This window comes from Scyliorhinus torazame, chromosome 22 (assembly GCF_047496885.1).
Source record: "Scyliorhinus torazame isolate Kashiwa2021f chromosome 22, sScyTor2.1, whole genome shotgun sequence".
Lineage (NCBI taxonomy): Eukaryota > Metazoa > Chordata > Chondrichthyes > Carcharhiniformes > Scyliorhinidae > Scyliorhinus > Scyliorhinus torazame.
Genome location: NC_092728.1, coordinates 70,811,014 through 70,826,915, shown reverse-complemented (window position 1 = coordinate 70,826,915; position 15,902 = coordinate 70,811,014). Strand labels below are relative to the sequence as shown.

The 15,902-nt window shown below is 49.6% G+C and overlaps 1 protein-coding gene across 7 annotated transcripts in view; it reads left to right on the top strand.

Moving 5' to 3' along the window:
• The window catches only part of akna (AT-hook transcription factor), a 271,963-nt gene that overhangs the window by 29,849 nt on the left and 226,212 nt on the right, over window positions 1-15,902 (top strand). The gene's annotated exons all lie outside the window — the stretch shown is intronic.

The window sequence follows — 15,902 nt, the reverse complement described above, 5'->3', positions numbered from 1 at the left end:
ACGGCAGGTAGCAGAAATCTGTCAAATTAATATAAATTCATTGAGATTTATTGCTTGCAAATATTTTGTTGATGCAAACCAAATTGAAAGTGCATTAGGTTAACTAACTGCCCGTGACAATTCGTTTGGTATGAAGGATATGAAAATACATTTTTGACTGACAAACATATTCTGGATATGAAATCAGTCCAATGTAATCAAACTCCGACATTTTCAAGTGTTGCTTGACAAAGAAAGATGGTGCATCTGTGCCGTATCTTTCAATACTTCAGGCTGTCGCAACGCGTCTTACAGTCAGTGAATTACCGTTGAAGTGTAGTCGTAGTTGTGATGTGGATGTCTGGGCTGCTTATTTCCAGGATATTCCGGCATGTAATCTTGCTGGGTGGAATTCTTCCATTTTGAGACTAAGTGCTGTGGTTGGGGGGGGGAGGGGGGAATGTTTGAGTGCTGGTGGGAAAATACACCAAATCGTCCAGCGCCAACCTCATTAATTATGCACTCAGGTGTTTCACGCTGTATTCTGAGGTGGGACAGGCCTGGGTTGCATCTAGTCAGTCATTGTGTCCGGGCGCCATATTGAATAGGCACACAACTTCACTGTCCCACTATTGAAGAAAGAAAATGGACCTCCTGAAAATGTAGACCTCCTGGAGCATTCTGAGACTGGAAGGTGGATCTTTTGAGAACAAAGATGGACCTCCAGGAATATTCTGAGGTTGGAATATAGACTCCTTCTGGGACACTGAACCTGCAAGGTCCGCTTGCAGATGCTCCCCTCATACACTGCTGGGGTGTTCCAGTGTCCAGAATGGCAGGCTGCCTCCACCCTGAACTCCAGAGGCAGCCCCAGGCATTGTTCAGGTGAGTCCCTACATCTGCATACCGAGTTGTTCCAAATGTGTTTCACACTGGCGTGTTGTCCTGCCGGCATTGCAGAGAATCTGACACTGGGGGGGGGGGGGGGGGGGGGGGGGTGTCTTCATCTGGGTCATTTACTGGATGCAAAGGAGGTTCACGCCTGCCTCTGGTGGGTTTTCCGACTCAGAATGGCGGGCACCAGGAGAAGATGCCACTGTAAATTCACTCCGGCATGAAACCTATTTCTGGGCCTCCCGCCATATTCTCCCCCCACCCCACCCACACCTTCCATTGAACCTGTTGGCTTGGGAGAATTCCACCCTCTATCTCTTTTTTCAAGAGAACTTTCCTATTGACCTGTGAACTGCACACACCAGAGATTTATTGCGAAATAGAACATTCGGTTACTTCTGCCTCAGATGATCTGTCAGTGAAATCTTCATCCATGCCTTTGCCATCTTCAGACTCAATTACTCAATTATTCCAATTATCTCATAGCTGGGCCCCCATCATTCTGGAATAGGTGGTAATATGTGACCCCTGAAACCTAATACAGAGACATTGGTAGGAAGAATGAGGAGAGATAATATAAAATAAAGGATACAATTCTAAAGGTAACAAAGGGGGAGTTAATAGGTGCACAATGTTAATAGGTTGAATGTGGCAGGGCAGATTGAGAAAATCATTAAAATGCATTTAGGATCATGAGCTTCCTAAATGGAGGCATAGAGTACAGAAGTGAAAAAATTATGATGAAGCTTGTAAAACACAGTTTCGGCCTTAACTGGAGTACTCCGTCCAATCCTGGACATCACGAGCGAAATTCTCCAGAAACGGCGCGATGTCCGCCGACTAGCGCCCAAAACGGCGCCAATCAGACGGGCATCGCGCTGCCCCAAAGGTGCGGAATGCTCCGCATCTTTGGGGGCCGAGCCCCAACATTGAGGGGCTAGGCCAATGCCGGAGGAATTTCCACCCCGCCAGCTGGCAGAAACGGCCTTTGTTGCCCCGCCAGCTGGCGCGGAAATGACATCCCCGGGCGGCGCATGCGTGGGAGTGTCAGCGGCCGCTGACAGTTTCCCACGCATGCGCAGTGGAGGGAGTCTCTTCCGCCTCTGCCATGGTGGAGACCGTGGCAGCGGCGGAAGGGAAAGAGTGCCCCCACGTCACATGCCCGCCCGCGGATCGGTGGGCCCCGATCGCGGGCCAGGCCACCGTGGGGGCACCCCCCCGGGGCCAGATCGCCCCGCGCCCCCCCCAGGACCCCGGAGCCCGCCCACGCCGCCTTGTCCCGCCGTTCAAAAGGTGGTTTAATCCACGCCGGCGGGACAGGCAATTTATTGGCGGGACTTCGGCCCATCCGGGCCGGAGAATCGAGCGGGTGGTCCCGCCAACTAGCGCAGCCCGATTCCCACCCCGCCGAATATCCGGTACCGGAGACTTCGGCAACCGGCGGGGGCGGGATTCACGGCAGCCCCCGGCGATTCTCCAACCCGGCAGGGGGTCGGAGAATGACGCCCAAGACTTCAGGAAGAATGTCAGAACTGTAGATATGATACAGAAACAATTTACAAAAAATAGTTCCAGGGACTCCATGATAGATTGAGAAGCTGGGGTTGTTCTTGTTGGCGAAGAGAGAATTAAGAGGAGAATTACTGAGCTGTTCAGAATCATGGGTGGTAGATAGATGGAGTGGCTGGGTTAAACTGTTTGCATTGACAGAAGAGTCAAAAATCAGAATGCACCAATTTAAAGTGATTAGCAAAAAGAAAAAAACAATCGCATGAAGCAAAATCTTTTTCCTTGGCAAGTAGTTAGGATTTGAAATCGTACGCTGTCTGAGACTCTGATGGAGGCATGTTCAATTGTGGCTTTCAAAAGGAAATTGGGTAAGCTCCTCAAGAGGGGTTATAGGATTATTGGGGAAAGGCGTAGGAGTGGGACGAGTTGACTTGGGCTTGCAGAGAGCTGGCACTGACGTGATGTGCCAAATGGCCCACCTCTGCGCTGTAACCATGCCATGATTCCAAGATTCGACTTTAAGAAAACTTCTGCTTATCCAAATCTGTGCGCATATTCTTTCTACACCACCCCTGTACCCGCGTGAATTAAATTGGCTCGTTGTTACCCCAGTGCTTCCAATTTAAAATTCTCTTGCTTGTTTTTAAACCCCTTTATGGCTCTACACCTCCCTATCTCTGTAACCCTGTTCAGCACTATAAACCTTCCCTTCACTCACTGTACATTCATCTGATTTTGGCTTTCCGTGCCGCCACACCCTCTTCATCCCACCACTAATGGTCATGTGTTCAGTCATCTAAGCCTGGAGCAATGGAATTCCCTCCCTAAAACCACCTGTACCCCAACCTCCCTTTTTTCCTTCAAGGCCCTTCTTAGAACCCTCTCTTTGAACAAGCTTTTGATCACCCTTCTGAATTTCTCCTTTAGCTTTACTTCTATTTTTACTGTCCTGTGATATTTGGTAGATCCTTCTAGGCCAAAGGCACTATACTAATGCAACCTTTTGTTGGAATAGATATGTAAATAATTTTGCAATTATAATGTGAATAATCTATTGATGTAAAAATTATAACTTGTACTTGCCCCAAGGAGATCTTGTGGTGCAGTGGGTAGCGTTCCTACCTCTGAGACAGCAGCTCTGGGTTCAAGTCCCAATCAGGGACTTGATGGCCAAGGACGGTGTGTTCATTATGCAGCCAAACAGGTAGAGTGGCAACCTGCAAAATTCTTCCAAACACGGCAGTGGCTGATGGTAAGAGTGGGAGAGACTCTTGGTCAGCCACACTTGATGAGGTGTGGTACCCCTCAAGCTATAAGCCCCAGGCAACAGACTAGCGGCCTGTTCTTGGAATTGCTAGGGATGGAAATGGGCAAAAGTCTGCGTTAGTGCATAATTTGGTGCGGAGGAGAGGTGGAAATGGAGTTGTATTTGTCCTTCACATGAAGGAAACAAAAAATCGAACTAACTAGAGAACTGTTCGAGAATTTATCTGGCACAAGCTTTACTGCCAATGAGACTTTTTGCTTTTGAGGAAAAACATAGTGTAATTGACTTTTCACATCACAATCCTGAAGTTGCCACCTGCCAGACTCTTACGCATATCAATAATGGATTCAGATGACCTTTGCATCCTGAAGTGTATTTTGAGTTGTGTAAAAATACTTGCCAGTCATAGCTTCCATATGTCACTGGTTAGTACATTCTACAAGATGGTGAGCAGAGCACACTAGATCACCAGGCAAGCCTGCTAAGACAGCAAAATGAAAGGAAGTGTCTTCATTCTTTCAGAAATGACTAGAGTTGATACTCTGAAGTTGTCACTTGCATTTCAACTTTCAAGATACTGGGGCGTTGTATAATGTGTGTGCCTGCATACCATTCAATGTGAAGGTGCTCAGGAAAGCAAGACTTAACATAGTACTGTAGAATAGCACCACCCACCGTACGATGTTTAGAGTCACATGGTAATAGACTGGTAGAAAGTCTCGAAGGAACTAAACTTCATGGCAGCAGCACAATGCAAGGCAGTAACTGGGATTTGTGCTTAGTTAAAGCCAGACCAGGTAAGGACAGCAGATGCCCTTCTCTAAAGGACATTAGTGAACCAGATGGGTTTTTACGACCAATCAACAATGGTTTCATGGTCATCATTAGATTTTTCATTTCAGATCTTTAATCCGTTCAAATTTCAATAAAGGGGAGACGATGCATAGTGGTATTGTCACTGGACCAGCAAACCAGTAGACCCAGAGTAATGCTCTGGGGATCCAGTTTCAATTCCCGCTACTGCAGAAGGTGAAATTTGAACTGATTAAAAATCTGGAATGAAAAGTCGAATGATGACCATGAAACCATTGTCGATTGTCGTAAAAACCCATCTGGTTCTCTAAAGTCCTTTAGAGAAGGAAATCTGCCATCCTTATCTGGTTTGGCCTACATGTGACTCCAGATCCACTGCAATGTGGTTGACTTTTAACTGCCCCCTCAAGGGCAATTAGGGATTGGCAAGAAATGCTGGTCCAGCCAGCGATGCCCACATCCCATGAACAAATAAAAAAAGTGTTCATGTTTAAACATGCAAGTCTAAAGATCTCATGAATGAGACACCAAACAAACCCATAACACAACAGAGGTACTGGGCTGTAGAAAGGTGGAGAGGTGGTTCTCCCAACCCCTGCGAAGGGAAGGAAAATTGGGTATACAAGGTAAAACCAATTTGGTTCCTTAAAAAGGGGAAAAGGAAAGGTTACTAACTTCAGTCTTAATTATTCATTTTGATTGAATACACTCTGCTTTATATATATATATTATATATAATCATATTTTAGAGTTTGATCCTGAAGTTGCTGAAGACTCTGATTCCTGATGCTTACATAGGTCTTCACACCATCAAATACAGTAGTGCTGAAGACTGTGAATTGGATGGATGCAAGTGACAAGTCTGCCTCACTCCTCCTTCAAGAGAGTTGGGCTGGATTCTCCGCCGATGGGATGCTCCGTTTTGCTGGCAGCCCGGGGGTTTCCCGACGGCAAAGGGCTGCCCCACAATGGGAAACCCAATTGACCGATCGGCGTAATGGAGCATCCTGCCGGCAGGGTGAAGCAGAAATGTGGAATGGCGGGGCGGAGAATACTGCCCTTAAGATCTATGAATCTTTCACCTATGTGAATTTTGCTGGACTACACATCTCTCAGATGAAAAAAGAATGGCCCGGTCTGGCTTCCTTGTGAGAACTGTGTGGACTACGTTGAAAGACTTGCAAAAGTTAACAAAAGCAATTGTTGAGTCCTATAATGTCCTGTGATCTTAGATAAAGAACATACTTGTTCCTCATGGCAATAATATCAGGCCTGCTACTTTTTAACATATATATCAACACATCATAATTCCTCTTTAGTTTTTTGGGTAACTTGGATGCTTCAGCTTTAAGGAAAGGAATTGCACTCTCGGACAAGGATTTGCAATGTGATAAACAGAATACCAACAAGCATCCCCAGAAGAGGGGGCTACAAGTTTCTTGCCCTCACTCCCTCCCGTGCTTAACTGGAACAATAGTAAAAGCCACAGTTGGCATGTATGTATCACCTCCATCTTTTAATATCACTTCATGTATATTTTATCAATCTTTTTTTAAAAATAAATTTAGGGTACCCAATTGACTTTTTCCAATTAAGGGGCAATTGTGAGGCAGCAGTGCTAACCACTGAGCCACCGTGCTGCCCCATTTTATCGATCTTTGATGCATCACTCTCTTCTTTCATTGTGTATTCCCATCCAGTAGAATAGACAAAATTAATTTCCTCAGTATAGGAGAGTATAGAAGGTTGGAATTATATATACTTCAATGGATGATTTTTGTTTCATTCAAATCTGACATAACTCTACAATGGTTTCCTTTTGGTTTCCAATCTCCAATTGCAGAGGGCCTTGTACAGGTGTACAAGTTGCACAGTTGTTAGCACTGCTGCGTCCTAGCACCAAGGGGCCCAGTTCAATTCCAGCCTTGGGTCACTGTGTGTGTGGAGTTTGCATATTTTCCCGTGTCTGCATGGGTTTCCTCCAGATGCTCCGGTTTCCTCCCACAGTCCAAAGATGGACAGGTCAGGTGAATTGGCTATGCTACATTGCCCCTTTGTGTCCAAAAAAGATGTGTGGGTTAGGTTAAGGGGTTATTGGGATAGGGGTGGATGAGTGAGCTTGGGTGAAGTGTTCTTTCAAAGGGTCGGTGCAGACTCGATGGGCCGAATGGTCTCTTTCTGCACTGTACGAATTCTATAATGTGAATAACGACAAATCCTGGACATCCACCAGAGACAATGTCAGTATAATACAGAAAATCTAAATCCCACACTGATTACTGTTAGTAAATAACGATAAGAAAACACAGGAACTGCAGGTCTTGGCGCAAACATGTGTCAAGTGTGAGTTTAGGTCAAGTAACCCATATCAAGGTGTGTTTCTCACAGTGCATCTTTATAACCTACTTGGTATCCCAACAGAATTGCACAGCTTCCTCACAATAGGGCAAAAAGGACTGTTAAAATTTATAGTAATAATCTTTATTAGTGTCACAAGTAGGCTTACACTAACACTGCAATGAAGTTACTGTGAAAATCCCCTAGTCGCCACATTCCGGTGCCTGTTCGGGTACACAGAGGGAGAATTCAGAATGTCCAATTCACCTAACAAGCACATCTTTCGGAACTTGTGGAAGGAAACCGGAGCACCCGGAGGACAACCCACGGAGACACTGGGAGAAAGTACAGACGCAGCATAGACAGTGACCCAATTCGGGAATCGAACCCGGGTCCCTGGCGCTGTGAAGCAACAGTGCTAGCCACTGTGCTTAGACACTTCATCCAGTCTGGAGAAAGGATCGCGGTCCTTTGTATATACTTTTATATCTTTTAGTTCGCTGCCTGAAGGAAGGGTCGTGACAATTATTTGTGAAGTGCCGTGATCTTTTGCTCCAGGTAGGGTGAAGAAGCAGGCACTGAGTCAACCTCAGCTGGAACAAGGATCGAGTTGTACACCGTTGGTGTTAACCTGATCCACACGCTGGCCAGCTACCAAACTATGCTATTGTACCTCGAGTAATTCCTCTGTCTTGTGGCTCAGAGTGCCTATGGAGGAGGAGAGGGTTTGTTGTAGACAGTTTACCAAACTACAGAATTAAGTCCACTGGTGATCCTGTATCTTGCAGTTCTTTGTGCGTTTCTTCTGCGATACTTTAGCAGTAAGAGCTCTCCCGTTGCTCGAACCTACCAAACTGAGTGTGGGACTCATCCACTCTGGCCAGTATATGCAAAAAGGAAGAACATCGTGAGGCTACCTCAGCACAGAGTGCAATGTTAAATCCCGCATGATTTTGTTTTGTCTGCAAGTGTAGCTTGGAGTGCTGATTTGGGAATTTTACATAGCATTTTGTGTTGCCATCCAATGCAGACATTGCTTGTGAATAAGACTGTGGCAGTGAGCTGCCAGTTTCTGATATTCAGAGTTACCGATCTGCTGGTCTTTACATTTAGAGCGATGGCAGATTATAAACATATCAGGTTGATTTCCGTCTGAAGGATAAAACATTGCATTGATGGGCCATGAGCAAGAGATCCTAAAATTTAAAGTTGTAAATCACTGTGCTGAGCAAAGCAGGATCAGTAAACTTTATAAATCTATAAATCCTTAGAAATCCTTAGAATGTGAGCAGTATTTATTTACATTGATGATGTGTGTAGTCAAGGGGCCATGGCTGTTCTCTCAACTAATTCACACCATTATTACAATGGAGTGTAATATAACCGTACATCATGCAGCAGGAGACATGTGTCACCTTTGTGCCCTCTTGCCTGTCATCATTGGATCTTAGAGCTCCTGCTACTGTCATGGATATCCCTTTGAAGGTAGGGACTTGAACCCTGGTTTTGTGTATCGGACCGCATCACAGCTGGCAGATTGCAAAGCCTATAGGTAATTTTGAGGATTAGCTTGTCCAAGTTTCAATGACGTTTTCTTCATCAAGGGTCCCACTCTCCACCAAGGATCCCACTCTCCACCTACTGCTACACAGCTTCCCAAAGCAGTTGGCAAGTTCAGGAGGTAGGCAGGTTACTTGAATACTACCTGCCATAGGTGGTGCCATCTATTGTCAGGAATTTAAACTGCAGTTTGGTCACTAATCCTGTCCACAGTATCATCTCTATCTATCTTATTGCCTGGTGTCAGTGAGATACAGCCATGCCATTTTGAAAAGGCTCTGCCTCCAGTGAAGAATGACTTCAGAAGCAAGTGTGTATTACTAGATGTTGCATTCATCTTGGGATCGAATAAAAGAGGGTGGGCATAGAAGCATTTAAATTCTCTCTTTCAAACAAAGTGGAAATAAAATTGGACACGGATGTGGATGTATCATAGGCAATGCCCATCGATCACCTGTTACACGTACCACTCAGTGGCCAAGATGTTATAGCCCCTCCCACCCGGTGAGGTAGTATAGTCCAGGCATTTTCAAAGTGACCCCCGGGTGAGTCACGGACAGGTGTCGGGAGGGTCGCGGAGCCGTCCGTCGCGGCATTCCTGATCACGTGAATTTGTGCGCAACAGCCAGCTTTTAACAATGCCAGCTGCGAGCAGCTTTGAAAATGACGGCCGTGAGCATATTAAAAAAATGCGGGCGCACTGCGATGCAGGAGAAAATTTTTTTAACAAATTTATTGTAATCTTCCTGCCTGAAGTGAGGTAGAGAGCAGGTCATGCGCCCCGAACTCTGACGTCACGAGCTTTGGGCGTGATTGCGAATCCTCCATTTGTAAGCAGCAAATAAGTAAATGAGGACCAAGCAGGCTCACCTCTCGCATTAAAAATAATAGAAAATGATGGGTCGCGAAGGTCGGCCGGCGTGGGTCGCGAATGTCGGCCGGCGTGGGTCGTGAAGGTCGGCCGGCGTGGGTCGCGAATGTCGGCCGGCGTGGGTCGCGAATGTCGGCCGGCGTGGGTCGTGAAGGTCGGCTGGTTGGTAAAAATGGGACCCCGGAAAAAAAGTTTGAAAAACACTGGTATAGTCCTATTGAAATACACGGTAATTGAAATGGCTTGCCGCATCCGCCTGGGGGGGGGGGGGGGGGGGGGGGGGGGGGGGGGACGATACGTTGTAAAATCAGAGTTGTGTACAGCTGTACCATAATTGTACCCCTTTGCAATCCAGCCTTCTTATGATTAAGACCAGCATTCAATTTGGCTTTAATATCATTTTGTTTGTATCCATCCAGTAGGTTTTTAGTGATTTCCGCTTATCCACAGTTCTTGGCTTATCATCAAAGTGTCTGATCTCTTACTTTGGCACATTGAACTCCATCAGTCCACTCAATTAAACTGTTCATGTCCCTTTGCAGCTTTCTGCTCTCAGCAACTCCATTTACGGTTCCATCAATAGTGCGATCATTATGTGGTTTCCTGGCCCGCAGGGAAAAAAGTACTTCTTGGTAATATCACACGAATGAATTTGTCGAACACTCAGCAGTACTTGCGGATGACATTCCCAAACATTACATCCCTGATGCACTATCAATTACGACGAGACGAGAGTAGAATGTAATCGAGGCTTTATTACACAGAGATGTGTGGCCTCCTACAGCAGCTTACGAAATGGCTGCAGTTCGGAGAGCACACACATTTATACTCCGCCTCCTGGATGGAGCCAGCAGGCAGGGATCTACCCCCGTACCTGTCGTACAGGGGCCTTACCGTAATACCCATATATACAATATAATACAACAGTGGTGACTACCACAATCCCGTTCATACTTTTGGGTAACATCTGCTGGTGACTTCATGAATCCTCTCAGTTTCTTATTCTGTACCGTCAAGGCTACACGTGTATTTGTGCAGCCACTAATTATGTGTGATGCATTTTCTCTTCCTCTCTCTCCCTCTCTCTCTCTACTCTCTCGAAAAAAATGAGTGATTGTATTTTGTGTTTGCTTTTCGCGTTCTGCAAAAAATGAGACGGGACATTTCCTGAGGGAAGTTTTGCTTTTGTAAAGACCTTTGTAAAGCTGATATTTAAATCAGTGGTATAGTCATCTTACAAATTCATCATATATAAAATACATATATACAAGATGACAACAGAAATAAGAGAGATTTCAGGACCTTGCTGCACAACGCTTCCTGATGGACAACTTTTAGCTGTTGACGCAACAGTGAGAAGGAAATGCAGACCTTGCTGCGCACGATGGGCTATAATTTGCTGTGGCAGGGATTCCAGCGACATCTGCTGTTAGTTAGATCTGCCCTTGCATGTTTAGGGTTTTCCATTTTATTTTCATGAAAGATTGCTGAGAAAACGAGTAGAAAGTGTTGCATCATGGGAAACACAGCATCTGGGACAACAAATTGTGAAGTTAACCGTGTAAGGGCTGAGAGGAAAATGTGAATTGAAGCAGGTGAATTCAATGTCAAACCAGATACTGAAAGAGAAATAGAAGGCGCCATTCTCCAGCCTTGCCCTCTCGCTCGACTGAAACAAGGCCGGCGAATAGCAGGAGAGGCAGAAAATGAGGACTGCGGCAGACGCCAAACAATTTGCAATGCATTCGGCCCGCTCCCATTGGCGGAATCGGGATCTTGCCATCGCATGGTGAGAAATCAATTATCTCCACTTAAGCCCTGTTTCCATATAATTAAGGAGAGCCACCCCATATCTAACAGCCTCCCATCATTCAGCGGCCTCCACAGCAAGTGGTCACGCTGGAGCCGATTAGTACTCCTTTTGAAAAACGTGAACCTGGCGGAAGGGCTTCTGTGGGGAGCCGAGATGGTGAATAGTGATCTCTGCTCCCAGGCAAACAGCCACGGGGCGCTGGGCTTTTCGCCCCAGTGCTCAGCGGTGGGAGGGGGGGGCGGTTATCCTCGACTGGGGGATCACCAAAGGGGTCGGCCGCCATGGGATGGTGGGGAGAAGGCGCTCGGAGTGGGAGGGGAGGCAACTGCACACAGCACCACCATGCCAACCCCTGGATCGTGTGTACCCGTTCCAGGGGAAACCCTTGTCCCTGCCCATCTGCCCCACCGACAACCCATAACCCCCGTCGACTGCTGAGGCCTCTGCCCATGTGGCTGCAGGCTGCTGCTAATAGGGAATTGGCAATCATGGTTAAGTGTAGCATTTGCAGCTCATTGCCCAGCATCCCAATTACATCTTTATGCCTAGACCCTGCGGGAGGCTACACCACACAGGCAGCAGCCAACATCCGAACACCCAGGGGATGGGACACAGCTCCATGGCTATGTACAGGCCGGAGGGTGGGTGAGTGCCATGGGGAGGGGCAGATGGGCCAAGGGTTCAGAGGTCGGCCCGTATTACTGAGAAAGTGACAGAGGTATCAAACTAGTTGGACACAAAGGTGCTTTTCGTGTGTAACACTTCCCCACTCTCCCGATGGTGCTGCCCCCCCCCCCCCCCCCCCCCCCCCCCCTCCCGCCTCCCTGGTGCCCTCAGTGATCCTCAATGTGCTTGGCCTTCCTAGTTCTACCACTACATCTAGGCGTGTCCCCGGATGCACATCAGAGGTGGAGGCAGCCTACTGCTTAAGTTGTCCCGTGGGCTTCGATGCCCCTGGCGGGCCTCCTCTGGGGCTAGAGGGCCCCGGCTCATTTGTTGGCAATACCGTGCCACCCAGTCCCATGTGCTGAATTCGTGCCACCCTGTCCCATGTGCTGAATTCGTGCCACCCAGTCCCATGTGCTGAATTCGTGCCACCCAGTCCCATGTGCTGAATTCATGCCACCCTGTCCCATGTGCTGAATTCGTGCCACCCTGTCCCATGTGCTGAATTCGTGCCACCCTGTCCCATGTGCTGAATTCATGCCACCCTGTCCCATGTGCTGACTTCGAGACATGGCCTCATCAAAGGGGTAGAACTCGGGGAAGCTGGTGGCCACTGTTGCCACTGCCTGGGACGGGTCCGGGATGGCATCCAGCGCCCGCTCCTCCCAGTCGGTGCCCATGGGGTTCGTGCCCCGGCTGCCCCTGCATCATGTGGCTCTACCAGCCATGGCGACTCCCAGTCATCTGCACCATGTCGACGCCCTCGGCGATGCTCCTCACTGACTGGGGCAGTGCATCGGCAACACCCACCTGCGACTGAGACAAGCTCCGCAGTGCCTCGGCCATTCTCATCGAAGAGCGGGACATGTCCCGCAGAACCTCATCAAGGTCAGCCTGGTACCGGGTGACATCACCGAGCGAATCGAACATTCTGCCGAGACCCTCAGCCATGGCTGTCACCGGCTGCGTGACACCCTGGAAGCTTTCAGTATTGGTTCCGATGTTGTGCACCAAGCTTTCCAATGCGATCGCCACCCTAAGAGTGTTGGCCTCGGTGCCACACGTTGCCGGTGACATCTCCTGAGCTCGGAGCCTTTGGGACTCTTCCAAGCGGCTATGGATCTGCAGGAGTGTCACTGAATGTTCCGGCCGCTCCCCAACATTTCCATCAGCTTTGGGCTGACGTCTTCCACAGGCTCAGCATTAGGCTGTAACCCAGCAGACCTCCAACTGCTGTCTTGTCTGGGGGTTCCTGGCTCCACCTGATGTGCATCAGCAGCAGTGTGGTGCTCACCAGTAGCCTGACCACTAACATTTGCCACCGAGTTGCATGTATCTTCACTGTTGGAGGGTGGGGATGGTAGCTGTGATGCGTCAATCGTGGTATCCTTGGAGCTCTCTTCCAAGGTGTTCTCCTGGGAGGCTGGAGAGGGGGCCACCCGGAATGGGCCTGCACCATCGGCTGGAGGACCTGCGGGAGAATGAACATGTGGTCAGTGGGAGGGATGGGTCAGTCAGTAAGGCAATAACAACTCACGTTTGACTGGTCCTTTGGCTGTGGCCCGGTGGCTTCACACCTCTGCAGCATCAGCCAGCCTCCACATTGGTGACCGCTCTGTCTTCAACCACCCCAGCCAGCTCCAGGGCCCACTCCTCGAAGGTGGTGAGGATTCTTATGTCCGGCCCACCACCGCCAGTCTGGGCCCTCTCCCGACGATTGTGGGAGAGCTTTTCCGGAGGAGACACAGAAGGGGCATCGTTAACCACATGCGTGGTTCACAGTGGTGGAGGGGTGTATGAAGGAAGGATTGGGGGGTTTGAAGTGAGAGGGGATTGTGAATGAAGGGTTTGGGGGGTTGAAGGGAGATGGTGGAGGGAAGGTTGGGGGACTAATGGAGAGTTGGAGGGTGGGGCGGGCGGGGTGGCATTGGTGTCTACTCGCTCGTGCTGCTTGGTGTAGGTCGTTAACCTTTTCCTGGCACTGTATACCAGCCCCCCTGGTCACACTCCTGGCACTCAATGCCTCCACCTTGTCCCAGGCAGCACTGGCTACCCTATGGCTGACCCTCCGGGACCCTTGGGGGAACAGGGCATCTCACCTGGTCTCCACAGCGTCTAGGGCTTCACCAGATCTGCATCCCTGAACCTTGAGTCCGGTCTCCTGGGCGCCATTGTTGTGAGCTGGCTGGGCTTGGCTGACTAAGTGCTGCCCGACATTGTTAGCGGGGTTCTGGCGAGCACAGTGCCAGCGAATCGGGTGGTGCACCTTTTGCGGCGAGAAGCCTCATTAAGTGGACCAATTAATGTTGAATAGCGTTGCCGGCCTCGCTGGCCGGGAAGCTCGCGGCAGTTGCCGCTCGCTACAACACTTCGAAATCTTTCAGGAGAATCGCAGCCAGAGATTGTAGGAACGATTGGGTTACGATAAAAGTGAGAAAGGAAATGTCAACATTTTATATTTCAACATTTTAAAAATCTGCAACAATTAAAATGTGAAGGAATGAGACTTTGTTTTTCTTGTGATGTGATACCAGCATCTAGTGCGTCATTCTCCGACCCCCCGCCGGGTCGGAGAATGGCCGTTGGCCGCCGTGAATCCCGCCCCCGCCCCCGCCAAAGTCTCCGGTACCGGAGATTGGGCGGGGGTGGGAATCGGGCCGCGCCGGTTGGAGGGACCCCCCGCTGGATTCTCCGGCCCGGATGGGCCGAAGTCCCGCCCAGGAATTGCCTGTCCCGCCGACGTAAATCAAACCTGGTATTTACCGGCGGGACCAGGCGGCGTGGACGGGCTCCGGGGTCCTGGGGGGGGGGGGCACGGGGCGATCTGACCCCGGGGGGGTGCCCCCACGGTGGCCTGGCCCGCGATCGGGACCCACCGATCCGCGGGCGGGCCTGTGCCGTGGGGGCACTCTTTCCCTTCCGCCTCCGCTACGGCCTCCACCATGGCGGAGGCGGAAGAGACTCTCCCCACTGCGCATGCGCGGGAAACTGACAGCGGCCGCTGACGCTCCCGCGCATGCGCCGGGAAACTGACAGCGGCCGCTGACGCTCCCGCGCATGCGCCGCATTTCCGCGCCAGCTGGCGGGGCAACAAACGCCATTTCCGCCAGCTGGCGGGGCGGAAATCCCTCCGGCGTCGGCCTAGCCCCTCAATGTTGGGGCTCGGCCCCCAAAGATGCGGAGCATTCCGCACCTTTGGGCCGGCGCGATGCCCGTCTGATTGGCGCCGTCTCTGGCGCCAGTCGGCGGACATCCCGCCGTTGGGGGAGAATTTTGCCCCTAATTTCCCTCGAGAAAGTGACTGTAAGCCACCATCTTGGACCACTCCAGTCCCCCTGCTGTAATTACACCCACAATGTTGTTGAAAGGAATTCCAGGATGTCTCCTGTTCTTTTACAAATTGAAAGAACTTCCTACATGTGCTTCTTCAAAGACTTTATCATCCCTCTGTGATGATTGGCCGTCCGGTGTGTAGTAAAGTGCGTTGTCAACCCTGGCAGTGGCAGCTGTTAGGTTTTCTTTTTTAGTTTTTGTTTGTGTTTGTTTTGTCTTTCTTACATTGGGTCAGCAGGGGAGGTCACTGCACTAGTAATACAGAGTCCCAGGGTAATGCTCTGGGGACCTGGGTTCGAATCTCACCACGGCAGATGGTGAAATTTGAATTGAATAAAAATCTGGAATTTAAAAATTAACGATGACCATGAAACCATTGCCGATTGTCGTAAAAATCCATCTGATTCACTAATGTCCTTTTGGGAAGGAAATCTGCCACCCTTACCGGATCTGGCATCACCAAAGGCGTCGCCATGATGATGCAGACCATAGGGAGCCGCCAGGGCTGGTAGAGCTGGTTTAGCTCAGTGGGCTAGACAGCTGGTTTGTGATGCAGAACAAGGCCAGCAGCGCGGGTTCAATTCCCGTACCGCTTACCTGACCAGGAGCCGGAATGTGGCGTCTAGGGGCTTTTCACAGTAACTTCATACTTGTGACAAATAAAGGTTATTATTATTAGAGCCAGACGATGCAGGGGCAGCCAGGGCTCGAACCAGCTGCCCCTGTGTCCCAATGTGAACCCCAGGGTCCTATGGGCACCCAGTGAGAGGAGGGGCAATGGGTGCCAACCCGGGCATGTTCCATGGAGTGGCGGTAATGGCCACCAGCTCCCCTGAGCTCCTCGGATGAGAGCGCAAATC